Genomic DNA, 18,975 nt, shown 5'->3' with positions numbered 1-18,975 from the left:
GAAAGCTGTCATATGATTAAAGAAATTGTCTCTGTGTTCTTACTTGCTGATGAATTTATTTAAGATCATCAAACAGATAAGTTTGATAAGACTATCCCTTGAGGGGTTCAGAAAAACTTATTGACAGCTTCTTGACAATTCCCATTTGTTACTCATTGAAGTCTTATGATAATTGGTTGTGTGTTTTGTTTAACACACTATAGCCAGAGTCAAGGCAAGTTCTAACTATCTTAGGGTTGGATATTTTTATATTAACTTGAGTAGGCTAAGGATTGTTGATATGAACTGTATATGGATGTGTCTTTAGAGTATTTATGGAAGGAACTGGCATTTGAATTGATAGACTGAGTATAGAGGAGACAAACCTCTATGAATGAGCCTCATCCAATTTTTTGAGAACCTTAATAGGACAATGGTGGCAGAAGAACAAATTACCTTTCTCTTGATGAGTTTAGACATGCATCTTCTACTTGCAAACTTGGCATGGCTAGTTTTAGGCATTTAGACTCAAGGCTGATCTTATAACATCAGCTCTTCTGTTTTCCAGAGATTTGAATTTGAACTACTGCTCATTTCCTAGGGTTGCTACTTTGTGTATCAAAAAATATTTGGTTTCTCAACTTTCATAATCATGTGAATCAATCTTGTATCTTTCTTCTATCTATCTGTCTGTCCATCTGCCTGCCTGCCTGCCTGCCTGCCTGCCTATCTGCCTATCTATCTATCTATCCATCCATCCATCCATCCATCCATCCATCCATCCATCCATCCATCCATCCATCCATCCATCTATCTATCTATCTATCTATCTATCTATCTATCTATCTATCTATCTATCTATCTATCTATCTATCTGTCTGTCTATCTGAACTGTAGTTCACTTCCTTATGCACATCAGTGGCATAATTTCACAAATAACAGTCTAGAAGTAGAATACTGGTTTGGTATGCTCTTAATTTAAACAAAATCTTTCATTTGAAAGGTGCATTTGAAGGGAATGGTCTGCAGTTATGACTGGCACAAAAATAAACAATATGAAACAAAATGAGGTTTCTGAAAGGAGGTGCCTTTCAAAACTGATGCTTTCAAAGTTCCTTAGTCAAGGCAAACAGGAAGTGAAACTAAAGGAGTGGAGTGTGTCCCCCTTTTAGATGCATTTCTCTTAGAGTCTCTTGACCTGAAACTTGAATATAACTGTCTTCCTCCTCCTCCTCCTCCTCCTCCTCCTCCTCCTCCTCCTCCTCTTCTTCCTCTTCTTCCTCTTCGTCACCTTTCCCCCTCCTTCTTCTTTTTCTTCCTCTTCTTATTCCATTGTGGGACCTTGGTCACCTTATTCCCTACTCTTCCTGACTAATCTCCTTTAATTTCTAACTAAAGGGATACCTGAACCATCTCCAATGTTTTCTAAGATTAAACTCACTTCAGAGCAGATGAAGTTCTGGCTTTAAACCCTGGTATTTAAATAAAGGGCCACTGTGAAGTGCTTTGTAAAGCCTATACACAAAATAGAGACAGAATTTTAAAAGAAAAGCCAAATCCAGAATTATTCTAAGAAGATTTAATTTGGGAATTTCTGCTTTATATAAATTAGTTCTTAGGCTAAAAGCCAGAATTTCAGAGGCAAACACTATTAGATGGAAAATTGAGAGTGGGAAGGTGCAGAGCATGACCTTATAGACCCATATTGTAGAGGAGATTAGAAAGTTGTAGAAGCTGAGGTTGGAGAGCAAGCGCTTCGAGGGCCCTCCCTCAAAGACTGTTCTGTGAAGATAGATTGTGCTGTAATCTCTTCCTACAAGCAAAGGAAGGACAGATCTATTGGTGACTTCAAGAACATGCTCTTTGGCCCTTTATAGAACATCAGGAACAGATCTGGAGGCAGATGTGACCCCGAGTCTATCATCATTCTCTTTGAGCAGCCCTAAGCCAGAGCCAGGGGATTTTCTATGAAAGCAGATGCAGGAATGAAACCTCTCACTGCTGCCTGGCCTCTATTCATTCGGTATCTTTCAATCTCCTAGACACAGTCAGAGTGAGGTTCAGTGCAGGGTGGTGACCTTCTAGATAAAGCATTTGGGTGTTTATCACTCATAAACATAAAGAATCATAGAAATATAATCGTGCTATGACAAGCAAGAAACCCAAGAAATAAAATAAAGCAGGTGGACCATGAAAGCATCCTGAGGAATCCTGGTGTTCGTTTCCCACTTTTATCTTCAGATACATAAGGAACATATTTTGCAGCTATTAAAGGACAGTGTGACAAATTGTTTATTGAAATCATAAATTCTGACACTGCTGTGAAGTCTTTCTCTTGGGAACTAATAATTTCTACACATCCCCTCTTTTCATCTAGAATAGTCAATTTTAAGCTTTTAACCAAATAATATTTCTCTCTTTTTTTGATATCATAATTTTAAACTAATTAAGGAAGGCACAGAATGAGAAAATGAAGTATTTAGATTAAGTAACCTACTTCTTGTCTCTCAAAATCCTGAAGACGTTCATAATTACTCTCACATAGTAGCTAATTTGAATACTGATGTGTTATAGTATAGTGTCTTTGTGTCTTTGTTTCTTAAATAAAGCTCATAAATTCTTTTGAATATATGAATACTACAGCAAAATTCCACTTATCATGGTCAGAGTGATTTATTATGTTTTCCCCCAAGCATATACAAATGAAATCCCAGCCATTATAGCAATAGTGTTAGCAGGTGAGTTTTCCCCGCCTGGAGAAGGTTAGTAGTCTTAAGACTATTGTTCTCAACCTTCCTAATGTTGAGACTCTTTCATACAGTTCCTCATGTTGTGCTGAATCACAACCAAAAATTTATTTTTATTGCTTCCTCTTAACTGTAATTTTGCTAATATTATGAAGCATAATGTAAATATTTGTGTTTTCTGAGGATCTTAGACAATCCCTTTGAAAGGATCACCCTCCCCTCCCCACCCCCAAGAGGCCCTGGGGTGGCAACCCACAGATTGAGAACAGCTGCCTTTATAAGGAAATCTCAGAAATTGTTTTTTTCTCCAACCACAAGGGGCACAGCAAGAAGGCAACATCTATGGACAGGACCATGAGTCTGGGTCTGGTACCAACCCTGAAGAACATTGTTCTTGGATTAGCAAGGAGAACTGTATTCATATTGTTTGTCACTCAGGGTATGATGATTGGGCCATTGCGTGAATAGACTAAAGTCTGAATGGATTAAAACAAATTTGCTACTTCTCTGCTGCTGTACAGTCACTGCTCTGCTAGAAGTTAGCAGAAGTGAACGGAGCGTGGTGGGAGGTATACAGATGCAGAAGGCCCTCTTGGTGAGACTTCATAAAGAAATTTGGAAATAGTTTATTGGAACTGACATTGCTTCAAGGAAAGACATTATAAAGTGACAAAATTTGCCAGAATTTTCGTTGTGTCTTATGGAAGCTAGACCTTGGAATCAGATGTCTAGCTGAAGAAATTTGTCTACCCAAATATTAAGAAGTAGATTGACTTTTCCCAAATGCTTAAGACAAAATGTCAGGAAAGAAATTATATAGACATGTCATTGTTTAATGTTTAGTGTATGGAACTGGGAATTAAACCCATGAACTTCTATATGCCAGGAAAGTGCTTGACCATGGGTCTAGGCTCCAGACTTTCTTCTTCTTTCTCTCTCTCTCTTTTTTTTATTAGATATTTACTTTATTTACATTTCAAATGTTGTCCCCTTTCCGGATTTCCCCTCCAACACCCCCCCCCCCATTGCCTGCTCTCCTGCTCTCTCCCGCTGCACACTAACCTACCCACACCCACTTCCTGGCCCTGTCATTCCCCTATACTGGGGCATAGAGCCTTCACAGGACCAAGGACTTCTCCTCCCATTGATGACCGACTAGGCCATCCTCTTCTACATATGCAGCTGGAGCCATGAGTTCCACCATGTGTTTTCTTTGGTTAGTGATTTAGTCCCTGGGAGCTCTGGGGGTACTGGTTAGTTCATATTGTTGTTCCTCCTATGAGGCTGCTAACCCCCTCAGGTCCTTGGGTCCTTTTTTAGCTCCTTCATTGGGGACCCTGTGCTTCGTCCAATGGATGGCTGCGAGTATTCACCTCTGTATTTGTCAGGCACTGGTGGAGCCTCTTCCAAGACAGCTATATCAGGTTCTCATCAGTAAACAGTTGTTGGCATCCACAAAAGTGTCTGGGTTTGCTGATTGTTTATGGAATGGACCCCCAGGTGGGACAGTCTCTGGGTGGCCCTTCCTTCAGTTTTCTTAAATTTTGAAATAGAGTCTTCTAGTTACACAGCTGGCCTTGAACTCATTCTATATCCCAGGCACGTCCCAGTCCCTTCAGTAGCTGAGGTTATAGGTCTGTACAAACAGGCCTAGGTTAAAGATACAATTTCTTAAGAATTCATTTGTGATTGAAATAGAATTACACCACTCTCCCCTTCCTTTCCTTTAGACCCTCCCAGCTAACCTCCTTCAGATTTACCCCACTTGTGAGTTGTCGGATTCTTGATTACCATTGCTATGTGTTTTTACAAGTATATGTGAGTACAGCTGGCTGAGTCAGTTTGTGTTGTTTGTGTGTATATACCATTTCAAGGCTGACCACCCTTCATTAGACAGCCAATAAAGAGACTCATCCCTGGGAAGGCTGGGTCTCCTTAATCTAGCAGTCACTAGCTGCCTGTAGCTCCTTCTCCAGGCTCTGTGAAAATTTCCTTCTTTCTCATTAACATGCCCACTGATAGTGCCATTGTTCTGCTCTTGTGTATGTAGCATTTTCTAGAAGAGACCATTAGAAAGCAGATACCTTGATTTTCTGGCTCTTACAATCTTTTTGTTGTCTCCTCTCAATATTCACTGAGCCATAGACTTAGTGACTGGGATGTAGATTTGTCTATTGGGGTTTGGAGCTTGGCTCCCCAAGACCTGTTGACCTCTGCATTGTTTTCAGTTAGGGTCTTCCTTTTCTGTGAAGAGAGGCTTCATTAATAAGGGGTGGTAGCTACAGTTATCTGTACATATAAGAATAAGATTGTCTTGCTCTGATTGCAGATGTGGCTGCTGTGTCATATGTATGTCAGTAGGTGGCAGAGGGGAGAGAGAAGATATGTCTATGTTTGGCATTCTAGTCTATGAATATTTGAATGATTAGCAGCCTAACACTCCCTGAAAAAAGCTAGCCTGAGATGACTATCTGTCTAGTTCCATGCCGATGGAAGATGGGGGGATGTCACACTATATTCAAGATCCCTACCTGGAACCAGAATGCAGGAGGGAGTCATAGAATTCTTGAGTCCACTCCTGCGATATCCTTCGACACTGAGTGACCCCGGGAGCCACTAAGAGAAGCAAGTAAGTAGTGGAAAAATAAAAGAGAAAGAGAAACAGTAGGATGTGGACTCATTGAAGAGAGGCAGAACTGGAGACTCAAGTAAAGTGAGGAACAGCCTGATGTAAATAGCAGGTGATGCCAGCTGGGACCACTGTGGGGTCCTGGCCTGTGCTGCCACTGTGGACCACATCTGAATCCAAGGCCCTGCAGCAGCAAGGGTCTGTTACCACAAAAGGCCAGGCAGATGTCTCTGGTCTGGGATACTGCCTAGGAACATTTTGATGGCTGAAGGTTGTGAAGAACTGGCTCTATGCTCTGCCTGAGCATCCAGGGATAGCTGTCCTTGGGGTACATGAGGGCAGGAGAGCTGCCTGCACCCTTCATCAGGTCAGTACTCTGGAGAGTGGGCCTGAACATTGTAGGCGTTGCAGAAGATCAGGTTTTGAGTCAGAGCATGGGGGAGCTGTCTAGCAACTTGTCTGCTGTGCCAGAGTGAGCAGGGTGTGATGCCTTCCCTCACGCTTAGCCTTTGTCACCTACAACAGTCTGGAGAGCTGGCGCTGGGATCATGAGAGCAAGAGAGCTTGTCCTGCTTCTCACCTGCTACAGCACTTGGGAGAGCAGACTCAGCACCTTGCCTGAGAAACAGAGTAGAGCTGGCTTTGGTTGCAGGGGTTGCTTTGAGCCAGCTACAAGGGTTTGGGAGTAGGAGAAGCATCAGGCTGACCAGCACATATACTTCTCAGACCCAGATACAGGGCTTTGAATTGACCCACCTCAACATCTACACCATCAGTGAACTGCTGGAGTGCAGGAAAGTGCTGGTCCTACAGAGCGAAAGCTACAGGATCTCCATGACACAGGGTAACAACAGGATATCTGAGAGGAGTTCTAGTGAGGTTCCAGTGTTGATAGATCAGAAGAAACCAGAGGCCTCTCTCCAGACCAGTGACTCATTGCAATGAACATTGCAAGCAAAAGGTGTACAAATTTGCAATACAGATGGGCGTATGTGGACAACGAGATATATTTTTCCTCTCTTGGAGAGGAGGCTACAAGACTGAGTATGAGGGGGAGGAAGAGAGGAGTGTGATTGGGGTGCATGATGTGAGATTCACAAAGAACCAATACAAAGGTTTATACTACACTGACGGATCTTTCCAAAGGAAGCCTCTTACGCCTGGTAGCGTGGGTTTTTTTCAACCTACAGTTCTTTTGCAAAGCATCATCAGCTCACATGGCTTAACTTCCTTTACAGTGTGTGTGTGTGTGTGTGTGTGTGTGTGTGTGTGTGTGTGTGTGTGAGAGAGAGAGAGAGAGAGAGAGACAGAGACAGAGACAGAGAGAGACAGAGAGAGACAGAGAGACAGAGACAGAGAGACAGAGACAGAGACACAGAGAGACACAGAGACAGAGACACAGAGAAAGAGTGTGTAAACACATACATTTATATGTATTTCCTATTGTTTTAGGTAGAAATAAAATAATATGACAAAGATGAAATTTCTAATCAGAGGAGGTAAAGGCTGGAAAAATTCTCAGCAGTCATCTTTAAAAAAAATGAGGAAGGGTGCTTGAAAGAGAACAAAGGTGTCATAAAGAAAATTAATATGTATCACAGTGTACATCAAGATAAGGAAAGACTGACCCCTAAGTCACTTTGAAGATTATTAGGCTTGTCAATCCCATCAAGGACTCAGAGGGCATGAATGGGGAGGTAGACAACATCAAAGGAAGGGACATAGGTACAAATAGGACCTCAGAGAGTGTTCAATTCTACCTAAATGCTCAGTTCGCCTTACCCCATACTGTTCTTAGCACCCTGTGTTTAGCTCCAGAGGACCCAGGGGCAGTACAGGTTGCAGCAACTGGCCTTCTGGAGGCCATTGATGTAAACTTTGGTAACCTTCATCCTGTACTATTGACACTAGCACATGGGATGTATGAGCCTCAATGGATATCAAAGAATGGGGCTCCCCGAAGACATGGAATCACGCTGTGGGGGTTGTAATCAGACTTATACAGATACAAAGGAACAGTTCCAGCCCCAGGCTGGAGACCTTAGCATATGAAATCTGCAGTGGGGATTAGTTCTCTGGAACCTGGGATTCTAGTTCTTACTCAGCAAAACTGACAAGCCCATGCAAGACCTTCCCCAATCCGATGCGATGAGCTAGGACCTCCATCACAATGATTCTCAAGGAAAAAACAAAGATTATTTTTGAGCCTTAAGATTTTCAACTTACTTAGCCCATATTTCCTCTTTTTATTTTACTTGTTACTTCGTCCACCCCATCAGAATTGAATGGTCTCTCCCATGGCTATTCCACCATCAGTCTTTGAATACATCACACATTGGATTTCATATGCTTATTACTAGAGATCAATTGGCCTCTAAATGCCTCATCTACATGTGATTTAGCCTGGAACCTAAAAAGCCATTGATAATATAGTTCCAACAGAAGCCTGTCACAAATAGCTAAACCATAGCCTAATAAGAGGGCAATCTAACAATAGGAAGCTATTTGAGCAATATGTGTCTTTTGCCAAACAGACATCACCATCACCATTCTTAACAACATGATCTTACCACTTCAGAGTCAACAGGACGGGGCAGGAAGCATCAACATCCTTATGTCCCCAAAAAGTCATGAACAAGTAGTTATCTTTGGATCCCTCTGCTGCTGGGCGCTTTGTTAGCAGCCCAAATGGTCTCTTCACTGGTCATTTCTCATGGCAGCAGGAAGTGGCAGTGTGTCCATCCCCTGCTGGGACAATGCTAGAGCTGATCTTCTGTCTTGCTGACAAAAGGAACCTGTGTACTGTAGAGTCATGAACTGTGGCTGTACATAATTTCTAACCCATAATAAGGAGCTGTGAGACAAGGCTAACTTTTCTGTTCACCTTCGGGGCTGAGGTAGAGAAGTGAGGAGATCAACTTCAAACACCTTTTAACACCTGTGTTGGTTTCACTCCTGTTACTCTGATTAAAAAAAATAATCTGACAAAAGCAACATAAGGGAGAATGGGTTTATTTGGGTAGCTTCTAGGTACAGTCACTCTTTGCTGGGAAGTCACGCTGAAAGAAGGATGAAGTGTCTCGTTATATTGCATTCAATCAGTGAATTAATGCAGGCATGCTTGTGTCTGACTCCCCTTTCCTTTCCATTCTTTCATTCATGAAATGGTACTGTCCACATCAGGGTAGGCATATGAATCTCAACTAACCCAATTAAGAAAATCCATCACAGGCATGCCCCTAGGTTAACTTAATCTAGACAAATCACAACTGAGTCTATGTTCTGCCCAGTTGACACTCAAAAGTTATCACCACGGTATGTATAGCTGTTACTTTTCTCATTGCTGTGACAAAACACCCAGTGAAAGCAGCTTGTCTTATAGCTTGAGGGTACACAGTCCATTATGTTGGGAGAGGCATGGTGGTAGGAATTTAAGGCTGCTGTTCATATTGCAATTATAATCTGCGAACCAATAAAGCTTATATTCTATCACATTCTCCTTTTCTATTCATTCCTAGACATTAGTTCAAGAAACTATACTATCCACATACAGGGTGGATCGTCCTCATTCAACTAAACCTTTCCAGGAATACTCTCAGAGACACACCCAAAGCTGTGGTTCCATGGTGATTTTAAACCCATCAAATAGCTGATGAAGATTAACCATCACAGCATCTCTGAGACTCGATGGAGTGGGATGGATTATGGATACTAGGTGAAGACTAAACTTCACTAAGTCTGTGATGTCACTGAAGCATCACAGACCCACCAAATTCTACAATTGCTGGCTACATTGAAGCTGAACAAGATTAGAAGAGACAGGACAATCTGACTCTCTGTTTTCCCAACCAACCTATGTCAGTCAGTCCTAGCAGAGTGATGAGCCTCTATCATCAGTCTTTATCAATAAGACTGAATAATGTGGTAAACATAAAATGGGATATCCAGCACCCTAATGCCCCACAGGCTTGAGCACACATCTCTTCATGGAATCACAAGATACAATTAGATGATAAAAGGTGGAGCTATTTGGTAAAAAGTGGTTCTAATTTTCTCAATAATTCCTTTATGGTTTATTAAACACAATAGATAAACAAATATTCTTTGTACTATAGAAGAAAGATGTTACCACAATAAATCCTGATATACATGGCACTTATTTTGTGTTTTGGTGGTAGAGAGGAAAGTGTCAGAACTCAAGAGGGTTGCCACTGAGGGCATGAAATCACAAGGGTGGGGACAATAACTGTCCCCACGGAGTATCATGGATCATAGGAAGAGTTGTGGAAACACTCAGAGGCTTTTTTTAGCTGATCATAATAAAAATTCGAGAAGAGAATTTACAGGAAACACAGAGCCTCAAGATATTCTTACCAACTTGTGGGAGGTCTTCAACATCGAAGGTCAGCCAAGGTCAAAGGCAGAGCATTATCTAGAAACCATAACACTAAGAACACAGCTTGTAAAATCCTTGGTTAAGTCCTCAAAAGCTTTCTACTACCACCTCCAAGGCTCTTCACTATACAAAATGTCTCCTAAGGACTATAAAGTATATGTCTCTATCACATCAGCGCTTTGAGGAATCTCAGGGGCATTGTATAGCTTAAAGGAAGGCCCAAGGAGGGAATGACATACTCTGAAAAGACTTACTGGTATTTTTTCCTAGTCTCATGCAGACTATAAATTGGCATACAAGGATCCCATAAAGTTATTTAAAAGAATTATAACAGTTTGGTCAGAAAATGGATGAAGGCAATATGAATTTAAAAAGTGGCCTCTGGGTCATTGAACGTCTATGAGTACAAAGAAAATCACTCAACTGCAAACATAAGCTATTTCTGTAAAATGAAAGATGGGCCAGAGGGCAGAGTCAAAAGTCTAGATGACAGATTCACTCCGAGAGAGAGTTTCTTGTCCCTAATCAAGGAACTGATGAGATGTGCCTTACATTGCTGTGAATTGCTAGGGACCAATCACTGTGTCCGTTCTACATATCCCTGAGAGAGTAGGTCTATTATGTTTTCCTGATGCTTGTTCCCTCCGTGGACACTGGGTATGCATGTAGGGATAATAGCTTGCCTCCTATTCCACTCACAGGTTTTCAAGCCAAAATGAATTGTATCTATGGAACTAAATCCAAGGACTTGGAGCAATTTGATTTAGATGACCCCACCCTGCCCCTCAAGAATGGCATTGATTTTGTAACTTGATGATTCTTTGAGGAGCTTGTAGGGAAAGTTTAAATGGTTTTTGGCTGAAGATGAACTGGCATGGTTTGAAAAATTATGTGACCCTCTTCCCATCTAAGGGTAGATCCTGTCCTCCTTGCCCATGAATATGGGCTTTAGAAAAGGCTAGAAATGGCACCATTCTGGTTTGAAAGAGAAATGTCCCCTGTAGGTCTGCTCGGGTATTTGAACATTTGGTCCTCATGGTGACTCTGTATGGGGTGCAGACTTGCTGAAGGAAATACATCACTGGGAACCAGCTCTGAATGCATCTACCTTTATCCTGCTTTTGGTTTCTCTCTGCTTTGTCCTAGAGAAAGAATGATCTCTCGGCTCTCTGCCCCTGCCAGTGTTCATGCTGGGTACTACCATACCTCCCTGCCATAAATGCTTCTTACACCTCTTCAAGAATAAATTAAAATAAACCATTTGTTTTACAAGTTACCATGGTTGTGGTGTTTTATAACAGCAACAAAAATGTAAGGGATGCTGATAGGGTCCCCAGTTCAAAATGTGCAAGTACCAAACATTCAAGGCTGATAACCTGACTTCTTTTCCTTCCTTGGTTAAAAATTTTGATGCTAATACTCTGTTTTAACCAGTAAGATGATGAAGCAAAATTGACTGTTTTGTTGTTTGCATACCTATTCTTAGAAGATAGACACTTATCCATCAAGGCTAGTAGCATGAGACTTTCCCGTCTTTCCTGCCAAACAAAGACTACGGTGGTATAATCTTTCTTCATTCTCAAGTACTTCTCTATTCTTTGATATAAGTGTTTATTTCCCCCTCTGCACTCATATGGGAAGATGTGATAACTAATGTGACAGAATTTGGGAAATGATTGTGTTAGGTTACGTTAGTTCCTCCTTTTAGAATGGGATTATTGCTCTTAAATGAAGACTCAGAGCTTTCCCCTTCTACTATGTGGAAGTTAATTGAACATGTCTGGAGTTCACAGAAGTTCCTGGGGCCTGACAGTGTTATTAGTTTGAATATCCCAGTTTCCAGGAAGGTGAAGAATTTGTATCTGTTGTCTATAAGCTCCTCCTTCATGGTATATTGTCACAGGATCCTGAATGAACTGAGATACTGTTTAAGACACATCTTCCTAGTGATGAAAATGAAGTCATTTCTATACCCTGTGCCCTTATTAGTTACCCTATATCTCCCTTCTAGTCTGCTATTTTTCATTGAGGTAAGATGTGCCATTTAGTGCCTGGCAGATCAAAGTGCTCAAAGAGGCTTCCAGGACTCCTACCAGTTTCCAGTCCAGTGTATCCTACTCTCCGTCCCCATGCTTAGTCTCATGGTCAGGATCTCAGGGGATATAGTAGGCCTGATCCTTCCCAGTGAGCTACAAGATCCATGGTTTTGCTACTTTGGACAAAACAAAACACAAAAAATTCCCCCAACCCACAGACAATACAAGATGAAAAGGCAAAGCCCAATAAATAACCCTTCTTGTTTGTGTGCAGTTCCTCTCCTTCAGCTTGACTCACCCAATTTATTTAAATCTATTAATTAGATAATGAGTCACCAGCAGTCTCTCAGTTCTGCAGAATCATTATCCTTATTTTCTAATTTGCTGCAAGGGAAATGATGTATGTAGACACGCTCGCAAATATTCAAGAGGATAACTGTTTTCCGCATATATAAATCATTCTTTTCTTCTTTTGAAAGCCCAACTCAAAATATGCAAAACTTCTGGGAAATGCATGTCCAGGGCCTTTCATTTAACCTATTGCTTGTCTTTTGACAGCTCTTCTTCCTTAGTCTTTAGCTCTGTCATTGAAGTATACATTTTAGGACTCGAATCTGACTCTCCCATTCTCATCTCCAAGCTTTAGAGTCATCCCAACCTCCCATCCCCTTCTGTACTGGATCCTGAAAGTCCTCCCTGCTCTCCATCCACACTTGCGTCTCTTCAAGTCCAGGCACTCAGCCCCCACTTTGGTCATTTTTTTTTTTTATTATTAATCTGTGTTGTGTCACCTGACTTCTTGGCTTGTGTCTCATGGCCTGTGCAATCTTCTCTCAAGTCCAATTTAATGTCCTGTACCTTGTTTTTAGTTTTTGTTTGTTTTGTTTTTGTTTTTTGATAGTTTATGGCTCTGCCTTTTAGGGGTTTTCTCCTAGAATTCCTACACAGTTCAGCTCCTCTCAGGTTACATTTCTATATTTCCTCTTTCTCAAGAAGCTTCTTCACAGACAAAATCTGCCTTGCATGTACACATGTGCATGAGCCTCTTGTCTTCCTTGGTTAATGAATAGAGTGAGAATATGAACAGGTCGAAAGAATAAGGTAGATATTCACAAGTGATGTCCTCTGGTAGAGAAGAAAGGGGTTGCCAACCTTCCTAACCTAGAATAATTTCTGTTACCTAATTCAAATATTTGAAAGTCAACACTTCTCAAAGATAGTACTCTATTGGAACCTGAAAGATACAAGAAGGGACATGTTTATAAGTTGTCTTAGTAGGAGTTTCTACTCCTGTACAACATCATGATCAAGAAGCAAGCTGTGGAGGAAAGGATTTGTTCAGCTTACACTTCCACATTGCTGTTCTTCACCAAAGGAAGTCAGGACTGGAACTCAAGCATGTCAGGAAGCAGGGCCTTATGCAGAGTCCATGGAGGGATGTTACTTACTGGCTTGCTTCCCCTGGCTTGCTCAGCTTGCTTTCTTTTAGAATCTAGTACTACCAGCCTAGGGACAGCACCACCCACAGTGGGCCCTCCCACCCTTCATCACTAATTGAGAAAATGCCTTACAGCTAGATCTCATGGAGGCATTTCCTCAAGGAAGGCTCCTTTCTTTATGATAATTCTAGCTTGTGTCAAGTTGACACACAAAATCAGCCAGTACATAAGCGATCTGTGACATTTTCTACCTACATCTGGGTTTCCAACAGCTTCCCAGTGAAGGGCCATTAATGACTGAGCTTTGATTCCTTTTCAGAAAGAAAATATTGATTTAAAAAATAATTTCTTGAGTCATAGCCACGTAGCTGACAACAGGAAAGTGATTTCTCTACACCAAAGTAAATGAACCCTGAGACATAAACATTAAACAAAATTTCAAGTCAATAACTACTAAATTTTAATGTATTTGGATGAAGACAATGAAGAGGATATACAGAATTACCTCAAAGGTTACAGATTATAACTTTTGTAAAAACAGAATCCCCCCCCCCCTTTTAAACTAAAAATCAAGTTATACAATTCAATTTGGTACACAGAGATAGTCAAGTCTTCTGTAAGAAAGACAATGTGCACCCTACTGTGTACAGGCACCATGTTGTCTTTAGATATTCAGCATTTGATGGATACTTTGGTGTTTACCTTGGCTATCGTGAGTAATGCTACAATATGTACAATGGTTCTAGTTTCCATTGTTTGAGGAATCTCCACATTCTTCTCCATAGTGGATGTTATATTCATATTTCCATGAGGTATACAATAATCCATTTTCTCTATTTTTTCAGTCCAGGACCTCAGTCTACAAATTTGTGGTGCCCACAGTTAAGGTAGCTCTTCCCACTCCAATTAGCCTAATCTGGATAATCCCACAAGGCATCAAGAGTGTTGTCTATAGGGTAAATCTAGATCTTGTCAAGTTGGCACACCACTCATAAGAGCCTGTTCTGAACTCTTCTTACTGAACCATCAAAATTAAATGAAAGATCTTTTCTTCTCAGTCAGAATTTGATTTCATGCTATATTTGTATTTGCTTTCTCTTGAGAAAATTAATTTGTTCTATTATTTTTAGTGTAGAATTTCTAAGTGTTCTCTTTAGAATTTCTGAATAAACAGTCATTGTTTATCACTCTATCCTATAGAGCTGTAAAGAAATTGTCAACTGAATGGAAGACATTAATTTCCCCATGATATTATTGTCAGAGGTCACTGTCCCATTTTGACCAAACCTAATGCATTCTGGGTAGCTGTACAGCTCTAGTTCTAGTGTCATACATCACAAGTCTGAGTTTGTTATCACAGGTGGCTTGCTTCTTTATTTTGATGTTTATCCCCATGGTTTCATTTTTTTAAAGATTTTTTTCCCCAGAGTCTGTCTTCAGATAACATTAGAAATAAGCATTTCATTTTTTGACTACCTTGAAAATCTTTGTTTTCCTGTGGTCCTCCTACGTTTTAAACTGTCAATTGGAATGTGAATGTATTCTAAATTTAAAACCATTTCACTCCAAAACTTAGGAGACATTGTTTTGTCATTGCTGGTCAGCTGTCTGAGAATGATACCTTCATTTCTCATAACACAACCTCGTTCTACTGCCTTCTTACCCCAAATCCTAATATTGTTTCTACTGCAAATTTTTTGTTTTTCCCTTTTAATTTTATTTCTTATATTATTATGCATGTATAGAATATATTTTGATCCCACCACTTCCTTTTTTAATGTTCCCCTGTCTCTATCCATTCCCATTGATCCTTTCATCTTCCTAACTAATCTTCCTTTGCTTCCTGTGGTGGGAACAGGAGTTTAGAGTATTAGAATTTCTTACAGCAGCATTGATGACAGGTTTTATTTAAGTATAGGCAACTGAACACTGGCTACACCACTGAAGGAGATGTCTCCCCCAACCCCAGCCACCATTATCTGTCAATAGTTAGACAGGGGGTTCTGTCTTGTCTGTTCTTTAAGTATATTTGTATTGCATATTTTGGAAAACCATTTTCTATGTGGAGTTTGAATAAGATATATAAATATTCATGTCTGTGTGTGCAAGTACACACACACACACACACACACAAACACACACACACTGTCTTTTCTACTAGCACAATGTGTTAAATAAAGTTTTCTCTTAATGTGATTCAAATCCAGTTCCAGGAGTCTATTCCCACTCTCGGTTTCAGATTCTCTCTAATTCACACATATGCCTCAACTGTCTGTTCTTATATTACTCTACTTGTGTGGGTTTCTTATATAATCACATATCAGCATGTGCTTCATGACTGTTTCACCACAACTGGCACACTAATCTATTTTCCCCTCTCTTTATGCACTACACCTTTCCAAATCATTTGGAAGGATACTCATCATCTAACTTCTTATGACATTTTTGATGAGTGATATGAACTAAGTAGAAGATGATCTTTCCAACAGAAGGGTGTGAGCTACTTTCTTTTTCCTTGCGTATGAATGTTTTAATAAGATTTCTACATCCCTTCCCAGATTTTCACAATTTTTTTTGAGTAATGACATGGATATAAAGGCTTTCCTAGATGTAGCAATTTTAAGGGAATCCTTACATTGTGAGATTGGAATGGCCTGAAGCAACGCCTTCATTTCCTTGTCAAATCTCATAAACTGAAAAGGTATTAAAGAAATAGTGTTAGGGAATTTGAGATAAGGAGTCTTCTGTTGTTTCTCTTTCTTCCACTTATCCTCACAGGTCCTGGTGGGTCTGGGATAGCCACGGGGCCCAGTCTTTGAACAGTCAGGCAAATGATTGTCATGTTTCAAAGATAAGCTCAAGGTAGTTTTCTCAGAGTGAAGAGACCTGGCCATTGTGTCTTATTGGGTGGAACTTGGAACTGCCAGCTGCTAGTACTAAACTTGGAATATTTCTCATAGAAAATAGCATGGGCAATGGGTATCTCAGTACTCTCACCAGATGAAGGCCAATCCAGTACATTGAATTATAATGGTTATAATAATGACTAGTTATGATGATAATCATATACATGTATTGATACCTAACCAAATTAAATATTTCTTTTGTGTCAATATGTTGTAAGGCAGTTTTCTCAGAATTGAAACATTCCCTCCCCAAGGAAGGAAGAGGCCGCTGATCCTTAGGAGGCAAGCAGAGGGTACTGTCCTGGAAAACAGAAAGGAATGTTCTCAGAACCAGATGGAGCACCCAGTAGTATGTAAAGGGATAAAGGAGGAGAGTGCTGAAGGAGTAGACTCTGACAATTTGAACCACAGAACTACAGTGGAGATGCCTGCAAACTGGAGCAGCGAGCTTCAAGGTTACAGCTCCCCTGAGTTATCCTGTGTCAGGGTGCAGTTTTCTATGATGAGATGCTTCTGGGTCATTCTTGCTCCTTGTAAGTAATCCCTCACCCACACTCCTAGAAACTTCAATAAAAACTCATTGATTCACCCAGCTGGACAGTGGCCCAATTGTTAATTTGGTCTATAATTGCTTCCTTTTTTGGGAGGTGAGTAGATGTGTATGAGTTAAGTCTCCCTAGGAAGAGTCAGTCACATGATATAGTAATAATGTTTCCTGTTTTGCATACATGATTTTTATAACTTTTACAACAGTGGTATAAAGTCAGTGTCTATTGTACTCATGTACATGTGTGCGTGTGTATGTGGTGTGTGTGTGTGTGTGTGTGCGTGTGTATGTGGTGTGTGTGTGTGTGTGTGTGTGTGTGTGTGTGTGTGTGTGTGTAAAATGCAGTTTTGAGACATTGAGATGCTTGCTATGGCCACAGTTAAAAAGATGTGTAACTGTCTTTCAATCTAAAGTGAGAACACAGAATTTAACCCTAGAAGTACAACCGGTGCCACATACAAATGGGAACTACCATTTGCTAATCAGTTCACAAAGCGATTCTGTTAGGAATTCTTCCTAACAAAAGGTTAAATATCTAAACATGAAACAGGACCACTGTTTTTGCTCAAACACACACACACACACACACACACACACACACACACACACACACACACACACACAAAGGAAGAGGGAAAGACAGGAATGATAAGTATAACCTCAGAAAATCAAGCAATAGCTCTGACCCTTTCCAGTTCAGATTTCTTAATAAAGAAGATTGAGACTTTTAATTTTTTTGTTTGAGGACTACTAATTTGAAATGATTTCAAATGTATTTAGATAAACATAGCCTATGTTCAATTTACTATCTAGCTAACAGAGTAAGATTTGAGATGAGGGGAAGGTGAATGATGAGCTGGTAATAGATTACAGGGTTCCTCCTATAGACATTGAATCATCGAATTTGATTCTCATCTTGTGCAGGGTTTCTTTTTTTTTTTCCACAAAGTCATTTAGACACCCATGAATAGCCCACAGACACTCTGGGCACAGTGGTTCTAGCTCTGGAGGTGTGGGTGCAGGTGGGCTAGCCCCGAGGGTATGAGGTCAGGAGAGCTGCCCCTGCCTCCTGCAGATTGAGGCTCTGAGTACACTAGCCAGGAGCAGTGCTGGAGAACTCACCCTGGTGGTACAGATAAAGGAGACAGGTTGTGCTGTCTAGCTCAGCTACTGCTCTCAGAACTAGATCCTGGGTTTTGAATCGGCCCACCCCCAAATCGATATCATTTGCTAATGGTTGGGATGTGTTGAAAGGGCCAGTCCAGCCATTCCAAAGCTGCACAATCTCCATGATGCAGGGCAACAATAGGATAACCCTCCTGGTAAGGATCCAATATTGATGCTGTCATTGAAGCCAGAGATCTCAAACCAGAGCAATGAGTCTGCAGTGAACATCTGCAAGTGAACATAATGCGGACAGAGGATTGTGCTGTGGGACACACTGTGACACACCAGTGCCTATGGCCATGGTTAATAAGCTGTGGAGCTGTTATTCAGTCTAAAGTGAGGACATAGAATTTGTTGTTGTGGTGGTGGTTGTGGTTGCTGCTTGTTTGTTTTTGTTTATTTGGGGGCGGAGTTTGCAAGGGTGAAGGGTGGATTTGAAGGGATGCAGAGATGAGTGGGACTGGTGTTCATGGTATGAAACTCATAAAGAACCAGTTTGTTTTTAAAACAGGCACTCTGAGGTTGAGTGGTATAGAGCTGACTTTCTGTAGCTGAAAGAGTACCAGGTTCAAAAACGAGGTAGTAGAACGCTCAAATGTAGTTTCATGATATCTCAGTAGAAGCTCTTGGAAAGCCGTGCAGTATCTGTCAGTAATATAAGCATGCAGGCTGCTAACTTAGCTACATTTGAAATTTAAAAACTATTTTTTTAAACAAAAATTATTTATCATTTAGCTGTGTTGATCTGTCAATGGACAGAACCCTCACAAAAGGTTTGTGCGGTTGGGGGTTTAGAAACATTCAACTAAGTCGTAGGTGGATTTCATTAGCAATGTTGGAATAGGTGAATCGAGTTGAGAGAGAAGTAATCCTTGTCGCTGATGTCTGGTGTTGGAGTCCTCTTTAAATGAGAGCATTAGGCACAGACATTCAGTCAAGCCATGAATGTTTGACACTCTCTAGAGTGGAGGAAAAACTATAAAGGCTGAAAGAAGTCAAAGGACATAAAGGCAGTGTGACACAGATGTTTCTAGAAGCTCATGCTTTCTCTTGACTCCTGTGAGTGGCTTTATTCTGAGAGTTCAAAAACTAAAGTCCTATAGCATTCCATTTGATATCCATATTTTCC

General features: G+C 40.7%; 1 long non-coding RNA gene and 1 other non-coding gene across 2 annotated transcripts in view; both read left to right on the top strand.

Annotated features, from left to right (window-relative positions):
- 6530403H02Rik (RIKEN cDNA 6530403H02 gene) overlaps positions 1 to 18,975 on the top strand; it is a 432,399-nt gene that overhangs the window by 271,600 nt on the left and 141,824 nt on the right. The gene's annotated exons all lie outside the window — the stretch shown is intronic.
- Gm25013 lies at positions 5,040 to 5,167 on the top strand. Its single transcript, XR_003954820.1, has one exon. It is a non-coding gene; the product is annotated as a small nucleolar RNA SNORA17 (small nucleolar RNA).

Source organism: Mus musculus, chromosome 3 (assembly GCF_000001635.26).
Source record: "Mus musculus strain C57BL/6J chromosome 3, GRCm38.p6 C57BL/6J".
NCBI classification, from domain to species: Eukaryota; Metazoa; Chordata; class Mammalia; order Rodentia; family Muridae; genus Mus; species Mus musculus.
This window is presented reverse-complemented; position numbering and strand designations above follow the sequence as displayed.